At 44.5% G+C, this 16,695-nt stretch overlaps 1 long non-coding RNA gene across 6 annotated transcripts in view; it reads left to right on the forward strand.

The window, feature by feature from the left end:
- Positions 1 to 1,733: 1,733 nt before the first annotated feature.
- LOC307116491 overlaps positions 1,734 to 16,695 on the forward strand; it is a 41,651-nt gene continuing 26,689 nt past the window's right edge. For 4 of the 6 annotated variants that reach the window (XR_013815215.1, XR_013815216.1, XR_013815217.1 and 1 more), the window contains exons 1-4: positions 1,734 to 1,856; positions 5,358 to 5,479; positions 6,899 to 6,964; positions 16,292 to 16,484. This is a non-coding gene — a long non-coding RNA (uncharacterized lncRNA). The remainder of the gene's footprint in view (positions 1,857 to 5,357; positions 5,480 to 6,898; positions 6,965 to 16,291; positions 16,485 to 16,695) is intronic. The other 2 variants (XR_013815218.1, XR_013815220.1) reach the window with 1 other exon arrangement.

Consider the following 16,695-nt stretch of genomic DNA (forward strand, 5'->3'; position numbering starts at 1 on the left):
TCCCCTCGCCCCTCCCTCGCGCCCGCCCCTCCACCGCTGCCCTCCTCTCCACCCCCCTCTTTTTCTCCCCCCTCCCTTCCCTGGTCTCTCTGCCCCCCTCCCCTCCCCTCCTGCGCCCTCACCCCCACCCCGCCTCTCTCTTAGACTCTCGAGCGCCAGCCCCAGGATGACAATCACATCCCAGGCGCGCCGATCTCTTCCAACTTTCCTCTTCGGCTAAGTCCGGGTGGAGCGGCGAAGCCGAAGCTCCGCGGGCCCTGGTGGCGGGCCTGACCGCCCCGAAGTACAAAGAGACCGAGGCGGAGGAGGGCGCAGCGGCGAGTTCTGGCTCTCTCCTCGCCACTGCAAATCCCGGAGTTAGCGGATTTCTCGGATCGCCGCCCCGCCTCCCCTAGCTTCTCCCACAAGACGGGGGACCCCAGAACGAGCTGAAGGTTCGGAATGAAGGTCCCTGAGAGAGTGCCACGAGTGCCCTCGTCCGGGGCGTAGAGAGTCCGGGAGACTGTCCCTCTCCGCCAGCAGCAGCAGGTGGGCAAGAGACGGGCCTTGGGCATCTGCACGTATTAGACCCGCTCTTACTTCCACCAACTCCCTGCCAGATTTCGAGGGAGAAGACACTGGGGGCCTGGAACGAGAGGGGGGGGGTTAGCCTTTCTCTAGAGGGGAGGCAGCGAGCAAGAGCTGCCAGACGGAGAAGCAGCCCCACCGGGGCAGGTCTCCGGACCCCACTCCTCCTCCCCAGCTGTTCCGAGCCTCGCTGTTTCGTTCTGGGCGCTTTTCACCCGCAGCTCGCCCTGCCGAGGCCGGTGGTGTGGTGGTGGAGGATGAGGGTCCCCTTCCCCTACGAACGCGCTCGCACCCCCGCCCAAGCCCCACTGTAAACACTCCACGGAGCAGTGCCCAACCCAACCACTGTTTGCTCAGCGAGGCGCTGGCAAGGCAAACACACACAACTGAGTCACAGGCAGAGCCCTGGCCCACCCCGGCCACGCAGTCAGAGTGCAAAACAGACTCTGCAGGTCTCTCCACCCCGCGCCGCCACGAGCCACAGACGCGCTGGATCTCAGGGACAGACAGGGGCGCTGCTGAACCAGGACGGGGGCGGGCACCTGGCTGGGCACTCCGCTGGCGCTCACTATATCGGGGAATTGGTGCGCTTTTATTAATGGGGTCACACGCAAGCCGAAGCACGACTAGACACAAAGTGTCCCGTGATGACTTTGATGGCGAGAAACACACATCCTGAGCTCCGCCGGCCCCTGGCGCTGGAGCTCTGGTGCGCGACAACGCGCACGCGCGCCGACTCCTCCCCCTCCGTCGCTTCCCAGGCTCCGCCCCTCCAGCGGCTATTCTCGGGGACCCTGGCGATCCCCGCGGCTCCCCCAGGTCCTGGGCCCGCCTCCCTGCGAGTCAGGGCGCCGAGGGGCGGGGCGTCGGCGCGCTATTGTCATGGAGACGGGAAGCCAGCGGCAGTGGTGGCGGCCCCGCCGCGCAGAGGTGGCTGCGAGCCAGCCGAGACCCAGCGAGGCCGCGCGGCCGGACCGCCGGACGAGAAGGGGGCCGGACCCGGCCCGCGGCGGCCTCCCAGGCACCGAGGCCCGGGGTCCTCCGGGGCGCGGCGGGGCCGGGGTGGTCGCCGGGAGCGCCTCGCAGCGTCCCCGCCCTGTTCCCTTCGCTCCCGCCTCCGCGGCCCCGCCGCCGCTCAGCGCCCGCCCCCGGCTCCGCCCGCCGCCAGCTCAGCCCCTCGCGGTAACGGTCGGCAGCGGCCCCAGCGGCCCGCGCGCGCCGCCCGCCGGGGGCTCACAGCGGCCACGAGGGAGCGTCCGCGGCCCGCGCTCCCGCGACGAGACTCCGAGGTGAGCCCTGCGCCCCGATCCCACCGGCCCGCCACCCTGTCGCTCCCGGCTCCCCCGCCCCTCCAGCCGCGTCCGCGTCCCCTCGTGAACCGGAGGGACCCGTGGGCAGGGCCTGCGTGAGTGTGGGGTGGGCCTCCCCAGGTGCCACGGCCCCGGGCGCGCGCGCGCGCGTGTGTCCCCTCCGTCCACGCGCGGCAGCTTCACCCTCTGGGCTCTCGCCCAGGCTGATTTCCGAACCGGGCCCTGGAGGTGTGTGCCGCCGAGCATCCCAGCCGTCCCACAGACACGCTCTTTACGTCCTCCTGCACTCGGGCCGCCGGGCCGTGCCCACCCCACCCCGCCGCGCCACCCCCTCTCCCTCTGCTGTCTTCTTCCTTGGGTCCGGGACCCGGGAGGAGGACTCCTGAGCGATGGGGCGCGTTCAGAATGTGTGGTTGTGTGCGGTGCCGGTCACCGCCGCTCCGTCAGCGTTAGACGTTTCTCAGGACGTTTCTCAGGTCGGCTCTCAGGTCGGCTCTGCTCCTGCCGTTCGCACCGGGGCTGGCGCGGACCCGGACTGTGCGCACCCGGAAGGGCAGAGCGGCTCCTGCCTTAGCGGGCGGGCGGGACTCGGGCAGCCACGGGCGGGTTTTCTCCGTTTTCCTGTGAAAGCTTTCAGGTTTGGGCCGGTAAAAGCGAGGTTTTAAACTTTTTATCTTGGCGGTGGTGACCTCCCCCTCCCCCTCTCTCCCTCCCCGTTTCCCCCCTTTATTCATCAGTTTTTTTCCGAGTGGGAGCCGGTTACTTGTTAGCAGTCCTGTCCCTGGGCTGTTGTTACTGGAGCTTTCCGCCCCAGCAGAGGTGGGAGCTACCGCCCTCTTATTTCAGGTTACCAAGAAGACCGATTCTCTTTTTTGGGGGGAGGGGGGCGGTTTGGGAGGTGGGCTTACTATTTATTGCATTTTCTCTTTCTGAACATTCTAACTGAGACTAGGGGATAGGTCTGCCCTGATGGTTCTTCATGTCAGACTTCACATGTTCTCATGAGAAAGCTTTCCGAGGATTTACTGGTGTGTCCTGTCTGCACCGGTCCCAGCTATGCCCAGCTCTTCACATGTACAGCTTTGGCCCCAGACCCGCAGCTGCCCTGGAAGACGTGGGCCTCCGAGCTCGCTCTTTGAGTTTCGGCTGTAGAGCTGTCATTGTGTAAATCAAGTGCAAAAGAGGTTATTCCTGTTTATTGAGTGTAATCAGTGTTTACAGTGAAAACTTTAAAGACTCATGAAAGTAGGTCTGCTGTCTCCTGAAGGTCTCATCATTCTTGTGGGAGACACAACACCCACAGTAGGAAAGGCAACAGATTGCTTCTGTCATATCACTTGGCTGTTCTGGAGTGTACTTAAAGGATTATGATTGATAAGGCTGTCCTGCCGGAGAATGTTGACACAGGTGTGCATCGTTATCTTAATTAAGATCCTGAGAAAATGTTGTCTATAAAATGGTGACATAAGAAGGGCGGCGTATTTTTTGTACAGTTTTGCTTTGGGAGAATTTAATTGCACTTGAAACCTGTCTTTGAGCTTCCAGATTTTGTGAGCACTTTGGCAATGGAAGTTTGAGAGAGAAATGACCGTTTACTGTTAGGTGTTCTGGCACGTACTCATAGGCCTTGTGGCTTTTGGGCAATGCCTTTGTCGGCGTTGTTTGTGCACTATCTTTGTGGAATAATGGTTACTCATTTAGAAAGGAAGGCACAGAGCAGTCTATTAAGCAAATGCTCATTAGTGTTGGGAATAAATGTGTAGAGGAAGGCATGCTTGATGTGCAGACACAGAAATCAGAAGGTAAACATATGAGACGTTTATGCCACTTGATTATTTGGAAAACATTCTCCTGGAATGTTTTATTGATCTTAAACAATTACTGTTTTCATATCATCAGGCACTTAGGTACATTGCTTATGGAATGCCTTGTTTTTATTTCCAGAAATAGAAAAAAAACTGTTTTATTTTTTCCAGAACATTGTTCTGTAAGTTTGAATTGGTGAGTGAGTGAAGATAGTGCATTTAGGCTCTTAATAGTTTAAGGATCTGAATCATAACCTGGGTGACCAGTAAATTAATATTGCCGTCCTTGACTTCAAATCTCTGAATGCAAAACCAATAGCAAAGACGGATGCTGTTGATCATATTACCCTTGGCTTACCCAGCACCTAATACCCTTCAACATAAGTATTGCATTAAGATTTCCCCCCCTCTTTGTAGATCATGATTTCCAGGAAGCTGGCTGTCCATCATTGTGTATATAAGATGTGTGAGTGTTTTTCTTTAATATTCAAACTCGCTGTAGAGAGAGGAAATGAAAGTGGAGGAGGCCATAGGCATATATGACCGGAGAAGCCAGGTGTAGAGAGAGTCACAGCTCATTCCTGACTCCAGGGATAATTAGCTGGCTAGAATTACCTGGTAAACTAAAATCAAAGAAAGACTTATTTAGATTTGTTTGCTGAAATTCCAATAAGAGCATTAATTTTTGAGGATAATTGCTTCACTGACCCCACACCTCCCCTATCAGAATTTATTTTTCTGGCAGCCAAGATCAGCATCTCCAGGCGCTTTTCCATGTATTATTTTAAAATTTGATATGCTGTGTTAAAAGAAATGAAACAGGAATATGAGCTAATTACTTATCATTCATTTTAATTAATAACACAAATAATCATTAATGTATGTTTACATCATAGGAATCTTAAGAAAAATTTAAATGTTCTTTAGATGGTAACATTCAAGTAAATGAAGTCATTTAATTCTGAGTGAATTATAGGTTATGAAAACAGTATTATATTTTGGGGATGATGTTTTAACTCTGAGATAGCACAGCCTGTTTTGTGTGGTAATGTCTCAATATCTTTGTATATTTCCCTTCAATTTCTACATTGTGTTGACTTTTGCATTTTTAAATCTTTTTTTGTATGATTATTAGCTGCCTCATAGAAAAGAATCATTCTTAATAGAATAGCAATTGATGCAACTCTAAGAAGATGTAACATCTTGGAATTATTTTGTCCTTATTCAATAATGATCCTGGTTTGCTTTTATCACTATTCTGATGTGTGATTCTCATGACTTATTTCTACATAAATTTGCAGTATTTTTATTGCCAGAGTAAACCTAACCACCAATTCAGCTTGGCAAATTAACTTAGAGGCTTCAAAATTGAAAACGAGTATATTCTAATGTAGTTTGAATTTAAGTCTTTATTAGTAAGGAGGCACTTAACATTTGTTCAAGAGGAGGGAATGTAATTTTCTGCTGCAGTTGTCATTTACGCAATTCGTTTTTCTAGCCTTTTCTCGGGCTAATGCTGTTCCACACCTTGATAGGGCCTTTATTTGTTTATTTGCCATAATATAGAGTGATACCTTGGAGAAAATTAGATTAGATATTCACATTTAATATCCCCAAAGTACTTAACCAGTCTTCTGGGTTTCCTTAAACAGAATCATTTCCATTCTCTGTGCAGGTGATAAGTAGGATGCTTCCAAAATGCGTTTGGATGTTTTCAGCTAAGCTGACTTCTGAGCCGTGGGGCTCCTCCAGATGTTGGCTGCACTTTGTCCTTGGATATCCCCGGCTCATCCTCCAGTGAGTGTCTGCACAGGGTGCTTGTGTGTGGACTACACCCCAGATAGCACCAGTGTTGGTTTTACCAAAGTATTTATGTTGCTAATAGAGACGAAGTACAGAATGTCACTTGAGGCCTTTGGTTATATAATTTTATTAATGCATTCAACCAAGGTTCAGCAAGTAGAACATTTTTTGCTTCATGGAAATCTGCTGAATAATTTATTTTTAATGATGTAGTTGAGTAGTGAAATTTATAAACTCAGTGCTTTTCATAAAAATTAAGACTAGTGCTATATTTTAGAATAATAGAATTATTATCGAAAGGAAATACTCTGATTCTACCAAATTGCAGCTTTTTGATTATTTTCATTACCCAGTTCTTTTCAGAATAAATTTAGTGGGAGGATCAGCGCCAGTCATGAGACCAAACTCTTTAAATGACAAGGAGTACACAGTTATGTGTAAAGTGTCATTTTTTCATCAAAATAGGGGCTGCTGGATACAAGTAGGTGAGAAAAGCAATGAGAAAAAAAGTATTTTGCAAAATATTTGTGTTGTACAGTGAGGAGAGCAAGGAACTGGAATTAGTGATAAGGAACATTTGTTAAGTAAAAAGAGGTGGTTGTGTGACCAAAAAAAAAAGCTAATTTTACAGAGGCTTCTACAGTTAGCAGAGCCCGCAACAGAACAAATGCTTCTCTGTGAACACTTTCAAAGGCATGAAAGTGATTTTCCACGTAACACAAAGTAACATATAATTGTACTTAAATAACACACTGGTGAACCCCTATCGCTGGTTAGGTCTTAGGGAGATGAGGTTTCATGTCTGACCAAGAGCTGAAGCATTACAGCAAGTTAGAAAACACACAACACAAAAATAAAGAAAATGGTAAGCAGTGAGCATTCTGATTTCTCTTTGTTTGCCTTTCAGCTTATTTTTTTCTGTATTTTTTTCAAACTATCCGTAGAGTTGTTGTTGAATTTAAAAGATAAGAGGATTGTTTTTTGTTTGTTTTTTCCTCCTAAGGATAAATATAGGAAAAACGTAAACATTAATGTGAATTGGCTGAGTTTTGTATCTGTTATCAGCCCAAATATATTGTTTCATATGTCATGCATATTAATAGTATTCAAACATATTAAAACTAAGACTCTTTTTATATAAAATAGGTGTGTGTGGGGGGGGAGGAGGGAGGTTCCCCACTCTTCTGAGAATATTAAGAAAACAAGTCCCTTCAGCAGTAATAGGTTACGGTTGATTAATTGAGAAGCTTGCACTAAATGTTCTCAGTGGAGATAGCTGGGGTGTGCTCTTTGAGAAATGTATCAGTCGGTAATAAAATCGCTTGAAGTATTGGTAATTAAATTGTAATTCAATCAAAGAAGGAAGTCGCAGTAGGAAAGATGAAGCTAACTATTGCCGTGTTTCTTTTTAAGAATCCGCAGTTCATAATGGAGCGGCCGTACTGACTACTGGAAGGAGGAGACTCTGAAGATTGGGAGGTAATAGTTCTTATTTTAAAAGAATACTTTCCTCTGTCACCCCAAGCCTTTATTACATAGGAGCATGTTATCTAGTTGACAGCAGTTTCTTTCCATTTGAGGTAAGAAATGACCTGGTTTTCCTGGGCCAGGTGCTGAGCTGCTTCTCCCAGGGCCATGGTTGTGTTGGGAGAGTGGAGGGATCTCAGGGAGGCGTGCTCAGCACCCTTAAAATAGCGGCCTTCCGAGAATTCCACCTGCGATGGCGGCGGCACGGCGCTGGTAGATAGCATTTTAGTTTGTCGTCGATGTGGGTGCATGTAGCCAGCTGCTTGGCTGCCCTCATGGCCCTCCCAGGCTCCGAGGCCTCCCCTGGGCCTGCTCTCCCGCAGGGCCAGCCGCCACCTGACGCTGAGCTGAGCGGGACGGTGTTGGACCGCAGGCTGCAGAGCTCTGCCGGGAGGTGGCCGGCCCCGCCTGGGCAGCTCTGGGCTCTCCTGCCCGCAGGCCAGGAGCTCGGGCTCCTGGGTTCTCCTCCCGCTCGCAGCTTTCCGTCCCTGTCCCTGTCCGTAGTTTGCATAGTCCGAGGCCACGGGTATCTGTCCTTCTCCTCTCATTAGGCTGGCTGGCTGCTGGCTTTGCAGCTGTCGTGGGGATTCACAGGGAATGGGGACTCTGGCTTCTTCTGGATGATGTTTTCGATCATTTATTCGCGTGCTGTTTCATTTTCAAAAACCTAGTGTCGGTGTTAAGGAGTGAAGCTAAGATTCCTCTTTCTTTTTTTTATTGTCTGAAGTTTTACATATGTCTCCCTTTTCCCCGATTGACACCCCCACCCCCAAAGCTAAGATTTTTGAAGAGCAAATATTATGTTCAGTTTGTGTCCATCAGAAGAGCTGCTATCTTCTCATGCTGCGCTACCACATTGAATGTGCAGGTTCAATTCCAAACGTACAACCCGCTTATCAAGGACTAGTTCCTGCATCTGAACATGCTTAGACAGGCTTCAATCGTGTAATGGTGTTTATGGCCTTTTTTTTCATTTTTGAGAAAAATTACATACTTTTCTGGTCCTCAGAAACATCTCCTCCCTGAGCTATGTCTATGGAGGGATATTAGTAGAACGATAAAGGGCTTCGTGATGTCTAATTATATAATGAGGAAATTGGTAAGCAATGTGGTAACTAAAATTAATGTATTCCATTTAAGGAGCTAGTATACATTTAAACACAAAAACCTTCAGGAAAAGCCTATTTAATCTTGAAATTAAAGGATGTTTTTGGTTAACACAACAGGAAGGGGGAAATATACCAATCTCAGGTTCTTTTATTCACACCTAGGTAGTAAATAGCCGAGGGAGCCATTAAAATGTAGCCTAGAAAAATGGTGATATCAAAGTGATTACTTGGAAAGCAGTTTACATTTGCAAAACAATTCCGTATTATAACCTTGACCAACTTTTACTCTTCATGTACTTGGCTTATTACTCCAGGGTGTGAAATAGCAGTCTGTGGAACAGCTTGTGTATGGAATGCCAGGGTCTTTTTGAATGAACTAATAGGTCTTGATGGTCATCTTAAAATATTCTACAATATTACAAAGTTAAAATGTAATATTTATTAATAGAAGGAAAATATAAAATTTAATATCTGGGCAACGGAGACCTTTAAACCTACTTTAAAAGTCTAATCTTGACATCGATGACACTATTTTTTGTCTTTGTTATGTAGATAGAATTATGGCTATTTTACATTCCAAATGTTTTATTTATTAATTCCAAATTTTATTCTCTATAATGGACTTTTAAAAGAAAAGGTGTGTGTGCTTTAGAGAGTAAAATTCTGAGTCCCGGACTAATTTATTAAGCATCATCAGTACATAGAAACCAGCCTTGATTAATTTAGAAATCTGGAAGGGGGCCGGTAAAACGGGTTTCAACTAAAATACCCTAATGCAGCAACCATTTAAATTAAATGTTTGTTAACATAACAGTGATGGCATTTTCTCCTCCTCCTCCTTGTGGTTTTGTCCAACTGGATGTTACAGTGGCAGTTGCACTGACTGTTAAGTGTTTAAATGATGACACCATTATGTGAAGTGATTTTGAAATGAGAGATTCCAGCCAAGAATTACATCTGCTCCCATCTCCCTCACATCATCCTCTCTGGCAGTGCAGATTATGATTGATTTGTTTGTGACAGATTGCAGGAAACAGTCATTGATTTTTCAATATTTTACCTTAAAATTATTTACAGTTGTAACCATGGGGAGGTATTTCCATGGCTGTCAGCCCCTGAAAGACTAGGATAATATTCCCTGCTCTCTGACAAGACAAATTACCTGTAATGAGTGCAGTAGCTGAAGGGTATACTTTTATTTTAAAATATGTCAATAACCCCAGTGACTAAACGAATATTGATTTAGCATAATGAAGCCTGAGTAATGTGAAAATGAGCTTTTTCAAGGAGCAGGGGAGAGACTTTCTCTCTGGCTGCTTGGAAGAAGCTCTCCATTCTTTTCAACCAGCTTGTGGCGATGAGGGGTTTATATGCAAACCACCAGGAATGGTAGTGCTGCTTGTGAAAAGCAGGGCCCCAATATTGTGCCCTCGCTTTCCTTGCGTCTTTTTCAAATCTCATTTGGAGTCTTACTTTTGGTCACATAAAATGGCTCCTGATTTGCTTGATCTGATCTTTGACCCACGTAATATTTTTACAATTTCAACATATTTTGCATTAGAACCCCCGGTAATGAATATTAAAATATAACTATATGTACAATCATGTGGAGGTGACATAATCATTATCTTCAGACATTTCTAATGGGTTATTGTAGTATTTAATGTGCCGTATTTTATGGTGGAATAATTCCCAGTCCCTGGACATCGGATTGCTTTCAGTGGGAATGAAGATTAATTTACTTAAGTCCTGCTATTGTGGGCACCAGTGCGTGCTTTCATTTTTGTCAGCCTTCTCCCCCTTTCTCAAAGGTAATCCTCACCTTTTTTATGGATTAAGATCTCAATAATAAGGCCCTTCAAGCAGGAATGATTGCAGAGAAGTACTTAGCTTTATTTTATGGTCCATCAAGGAGCCTGAAGGTTTTATGCCTGAATAAGCATCTCCATATCTAACTTGGGAAGGAGAAAATGGGGCAAACGATGCCGGTGATACCCAGCAGAAAAGTAACTATTTGAACAAGATGTCAAACTGATATTTCACGGGAACCTAGCATAGTTGATGACAACCAATAATAATAAAGCCTCATTAAAAGCCATCGGTAAAGTCCCTTTAGGAATTAAAAGGAGCTAAGCTTCCGAGAACACGCGGATTTCTCTGTGAGCGCCAGCTCTCCTGTGCCATCGACATTGGAAGCGTTGCAATAAAATGAAAAGTATAAACATGTCTTTTAATGAAAAAAGGGACCGGCTCTAGAACAAAAATTTATCATTTAATTCCCCCCCCCCCAAGTATTTGCCTAAGGGTGGGACACAGATGATCTTTGTCACTCGTCTTAGTTGTGTCCTGCAGTAAACTAGATGCTTTATAAAATGCCAGTTCCATGGTTTCAAACGCTGTAAGATTTCATTTCTCCATCACCCGCCCCCAAATTCTTTCCCTGTTTCTACATAAGAACCTTTGAAAATAGAAATCTGAGGGATGTACCACCATTATATATAAAACCGGTAGTCCAAATTCTTCAACCATTAATTTGGTTTATAGTTTTCTAAGTTGATATAGTATCCACAGAACTTACCTATGAATAAGGCATATGTATAGTTATGCCTTCTAGGAGAAAAGGGGTATAGATTTTAAAGTATTTTAAATAAAGCATAGTTTCTTCAGATAAATCTATGCCAAGGAAAACATCTGTATTGTTGTTTAGTTTATTTTGGAGTAAAATAATAACTATGCCATAGTCAGTATGTCTTGACCCCGTCATTTAGTTTCAACCTGTGTGTTCATGTTATAGCACATGTGTAGAACTATTTTGGATACTATGCCATTCCCCATTTCCTTTCTCCCCCCAAAGACAAATAACCTGCCTTTGTTGTTATCCTTTAAGGTAAAACTATATAAAGTGTTTTCAAATCATGCAAGTCACTGCCTCGGGTTGGTTAAAACAGTTATTTTTTGAAAAGGAGGAAATGCCCATTTGTAAGATATTTCTTGTATTTGTACCTCTTAAGATAACCAGTTCACTTTGCTATGGTACATACCAATCTACTTCATTAATTTTCCCCAGAATTCATTTTACCATGTTTGTTTAGACCTTTTATGATAAATTAATATGAACAAATTAGCATATAATTTTATTTTCCATGTGGCCTCAGCTAGTTGCAGAATTATGCTACCACTATGGTGCGGGGGGGGGGGGGGCAATTTGATAGTTTATGTAGACTATAAAGTGTTTGCAAATGCTCAGTGCTTCCTGGCTAATGTGTTGTCAAATATGTTTTAAAGTAAGCAGTTTGGAGAAAAACTCACTCCTGGTTCTGAGTTATTAAAATGCCTCCTAAGGTAGCATTTTTAATTAGTGTGCATAATTGATTACTGATTTATCTTCTCCTAAGCATAGGGCAGCAATGCAGAGTCAAGTGCAGTTGGTGAAGTATAAGATCTTAGGGATTGATGGTGACAGTGATCATGACAACTAAATGGATTATTCTCTCTTTGAGATTCAGCAGTCGGTCTGAAATTTCCTGTGCTCTGTGCACTGTAGATGCAAAGGACGTGGAAGAATCAAGTGCTCGAGTGGTTTAAATACGCTTTGGATGTTCCTATTTATAGACGAAAGTATTTTTCCAATTACAATTCTCAGTTGTCATTCAGAAGATTAGGTGCTTCTTGATCATCAATTTTAAATGTCTAGTATTAGAGTATTACCATTTTCTGTTTTAATCAAAATATAGAAAAAAATCAATTTTATATGTTGACTTTTTTTCTAAAATGTCTTTATCGCATGGCATGAATGTTTACACCTGAAAAAGTGGTCTCCAGGCAACCCCCTTCTCTATCACGGAAACTCTCCTGGCAATCCAGCATCATTAGAGTAGGGTTACGATCACTGTTTAATGTGACGGTGTTATATTTGGGGGAAGAAAAAGACTTGACAGCTATATATATATTTTAATTCTCTATATTCAGTGCCTCTGGAATAGAACACTTTCTCCTCAACAAATCTATTAGCTCAGCTCACATACAAGAAACAGTTGCCTTAACTGGCAGAGCATGTGCGATGTGTTTAAATATTTGATTTATGTAAAGACGGTTGCCATCCAGTTTCCCCAGACTCCTTACGTCGGAGGAGACTGTATCCTGAGGAGGTGCCCGGCCATTGGGGAGTTCCTGCTGGTATCCTCGGCAGTGGCTGTGGAGAGCGGGGGGACCCCCCTGTAGCCGGTAGGCCGGGGAGCACTGTGAATGGGTGTGGCTGGCTGGAGGCCGCCCTCAGCCAGGGACCTGGGGAGGTTCACAGAGGCTGGGGCCACGTGTGCAAACTGCCATGCGTTGCACTGTTGTGAGCAACCCAGTTGGTACTTCCACTTCCCTAGTTGTTATAAAGAATCAAAGTGCTATGTGATGGCTTCTTAAGCTCAGATCGCAATATGGCAGCCTGTTTACTAGGCTAGAGTATTTATATTTTACTAGAGGCCCATTGCACAAAGATTCGTGCAATAGGCCTTCCTTCCCCTGGCTGCTGGTGCCGGTTTTCCTCCGGCACCCGGGACCCAGGCCTTCGCTCTGGCCGGAGCCTTCAGCCTTCTCTGCTCAGGCCGGAGCGCCGCTCCTGTAGCTCCCTCCGCCCCCTGCCCTCCCCCTCATAGCAGGTGTCCTGCCCCGCCTGGCCACTCCGGCTTGCATATGCAAATTAACCTGCCATCTTTGTTGAGTTAATTTGCTTACTCACTCCTGATTGGCTGGCGGGCATTATGGAGATATGATCAATTTGCATATTTCTCTTTTACTAGTATAGATTTTTATTTTTAATTAAACTCTATAGTGTGAGCTAATTATAGACTTCACATGCAGCTGTATTAAATATCGGAGAGATCCCTTGTCCCCTTTTCCCAGTGTCCCCCAATAGTAACATCGTACAGTAGATAGTGCGATATCACAACCTGGACATCAACCCCGTGTAGAACATCTCCATTGCCACAAGCATTCCTCAGATCCCCCTGACATCCGTACTCACTCCTTTCCCACCCCTCTGCCTCACCCTAGCAGCAGCTAGTCCGTGGTCCAGTTCTATAATTCTGTCTTTTCCAGAACGTCACATAAATGGCATCACATAGTATAATCTTCTGCGATTGGATTTTCTCGAGATCCCACTCGCAGATATCAGTCATTTGTTCTTTATGTTTGGGCAGTATCCCATGGCATGACTGGCCCATGGTTGGTTTAACCACTCACCAGTCGGGACAGGGTTGTTCCCAGTTTTTGACTATGATAAATAAAACCGCTATAAACATTTGCGTATAGTTTTTTTTGTGTGAACATAAGTTTTCGTTTTTCTGGGATAAATGCCCGGGAGTGCGATTGTGGTTCGTATAATTGCAGTGTTTCTTTTTGAGACTAGAATTGACGTTTTGTGTGTGGAAGGGAGGACGGAGGGCATCCACATGTTTGCAGCGTTTCTGCTGTAACGGGATTTGTTTAGGATTTTAAAACACGCAGACATCATACATAACTTGTAGCCAGATATAAAAAAATACAATTTTCACAACGTAGATGTTTTTCCTGATTTATCCTAAACAAATACTTCTTTAAACATTGCTTTTTCTTGGAGGTAAATAATTCCTATGTAAGGGAAATAAAAGTAGACATATACTATAGAAAAGATGTTGCAAAGATGATAAGACATGTGGAGAAATTTTGGGGAAATTCCCCAAGTGTTAATAAAGACGTGACATTCAAGGATGTGTTGTGATAGCCTCTGAATTGATGGACTCTAGCTTTTGTCGCCGTCATCTTTCCTGCAGTTTTTATTTGTAGATTTAATTAATTACCTTTAATTAATAAAGATTGTGTTCAGTGCTGTTGCATTTAATGCTCATTTGATTCTCAACTATATGCACTTAGTAGGAAAAAGAAATAAATTATTTTCTTCCTAGTGCACAGCCCCTAAAAACACAACTACTTTACAGGAGGTTTAATGGAAGAAACAGCTCTGTTCCAAATCCTGCTGGAATTATACTGTTACATTATACCTACGGAGACATAGTGAGCTGGGTACAAAATCATGTGTGCTCTATTTTTGGGGAGACCCACTGAAAGGATATGCAAGGATAATTTTACTCCGATTTTCACCATCTAGGTTGTCTTTAGAACGCTCCTGGAAGAGGCAGCTCCATTTTTAAAGAAACCTTGGCTGCGGTTAACTGGTTACAGTGACCCTTCTGATACAAGACATTATTATAAACCTTTAACTTGTTTGAGTGAGGCACGAGGCTCAGGGGACCCCCAGCTTTCAGTGCTTCCAAATACTATTTCATCTTTAGCCCATTATGGTAAAGACCACAGTGACATAAATGACATAAAATAATAAAAAAAAAACACCTCGCCCTTAAGAACGACCTGGTAAAAGATAGAATAGACACATGGACTCTTTCTGTGCCAGCAGTCATTTATCCTATGCAGCTATCGAGCCCCCCATTATCGAGCACTTCCAGGCGCTGGGGACCTGTCAGTAAAAGAGCAGTCCCCCCCTCCCACCCCTCGACACACACACACACACACACACACACACACACACACACACACACACTGTCCTCTTAGCACAGTCCTCAGAGGTCTTAGCTTGGGCAGTGGGGACGGGGAGAGGAAAAAGAAACTGAGATAGAGACCAACATGGTTGTGCTTTCTAGAAATGGAACCTTCAGAATTCAGGAGAGAGACTGGGGAGCCGCCCCTGCTGGAGTCGGCCTCTCAGAAAGTGGCAGGCTTGCCTTCTGAAGAGCGTCTGCTAGTCTGTGATCTGGAGGACACGGAGGGCTTCAGGTAGGAGGAGGGACGTGAGCCCGAGGCGGGTGCTTGTTGGAAGTGGGGTGGAATCTGGTCTGGCTAGGACTTCCTGGGGCATCAAAGGGATCGGTCACTGCCCAGGGTATATTTAACAGCTTCTGATGTGCTAGAGAACTCACCAGAAATGAGGCTGGCTTTTTTGGCATGCTTTTTTTTTTTTTTTTTTGGAAGAGTAATATTTGAATTTAGGTATGTGGGTTTGAGTGAAAAAAACAGTAGATGCTCTTTCTCCTAAAAGTGGGGCTTGGCCTTTAGGTTATGAGGCTCGATCTGTTTGTGTGTGTGAAACAAAATATTATTTTCCTCTTTTTATATTTAATAACAAGTATATTTTATACTTCTCTAGTATCTTAAATGCATAATCTGTACGAGTATAATACTTTATAAAATTTTAGTTTATTTTAGGCTTAAAATCACATTAGAACTTAAAGGTTTTTTTGAAGGACTCCAAAGTTAAAACTGCAAGATGACATATAGATAAAAAGTTGCACAAAGCATACATTTGTAAGACCAGAGATAGACCTGCTGGCCTTACTGAAAACTGTTTTGAGCACCCTAAGAAAGTACAAGTATTTCTGTGCATTATTTTTTTTTAACTTCTCAAGGTAGCAAGAGAGTTAAGAGCCTTTTCTAAATATGCATCTAATTTTAGGTGGCTAAAATAGGAAGCTGTAATATGACTGAGGCCCCTTTCGCTTGGGAACTTGGAAAAAGAAAGAGACAGGATCCATTATAGTTTCTTTAAATGTGGATGAATCATAGAGCGATCACACTGGTAATAAAGACAGTATAATCAAGGTAACACGGGATTTTCTATGTAATAATATTGATTCCAGTATCTCCAACTCTATGGCATTGCCAATGTGGAGGCCAAGTGAATTGTGTTTTGTGAAAGAGCTACATTAGGTCGGCAACTTAGAAGTTCCTTAGAAGTTCTGAGTAAATATAATGGCCTAGCATTGTGGAATCAGCTTGTAGTACTGTTTATCTAGTAGTTAAAAAAAAAAAAGAGAGAAAGAAAAAAGAAAACAGTGCAATTTTAGACAGTTTTAAAAAAATTTTGCAAATATTGCAAATCATAGGTTGGTTACCACTAGACTTCCTGACTCTGCCGTGATTGCTGTACTCTCTGTATATTCTTTAAAGATGCCAGGCACTTTATAATTTTGTCTATAATTGTTTATATATATTTTCTCCACAAAATGTCCTTAGAACAACTTACTCCTGGATGTTCCTAACCCACTTGTCATCTTTAAGCTTTCTGGGTGAATACACTGCAGTGGCAGTGGCAGACACATTAGTAGTCTATTTTATTTTTTTCCAGGAGCCTTCCTATTCAAAATACCTTCTAGACTCAATGCATAAAAATAGCAGGCCGCGTCCGCCTGCGGGCTTCGGAAGCTGGCGAAGACTTGTTTTCCCGCACGAAGAAGCTGAGTCCCAGGAAGATGAAATGACTTGCTAATAAGTGATAATGAGGATCTTTTGACTCCAAAGCACATGCTGCCAATTTGAAGGTGCGTGTCCCCAGTTCTGGAAATTCAATTTGCAGATACTTGTATCACAACCCTATTCTTAGTCATATTTTATTCTAATATTTTACATATGGCAGAAATACACTGAGTGGCCAGATTATTATGATTTCTGAACGCATAATAATCTGGCCACTCAGTGTGTGTGTATATATATTAGAGGCCCGGTGCATGAATTCATGCACGGGTGGGGTCC

The sequence above is a fragment of the Cnephaeus nilssonii genome, assembly GCF_951640355.1.
Source record: "Cnephaeus nilssonii genome assembly, chromosome: 20".
NCBI lineage: Eukaryota > Metazoa > Chordata > Mammalia > Chiroptera > Vespertilionidae > Cnephaeus > Cnephaeus nilssonii.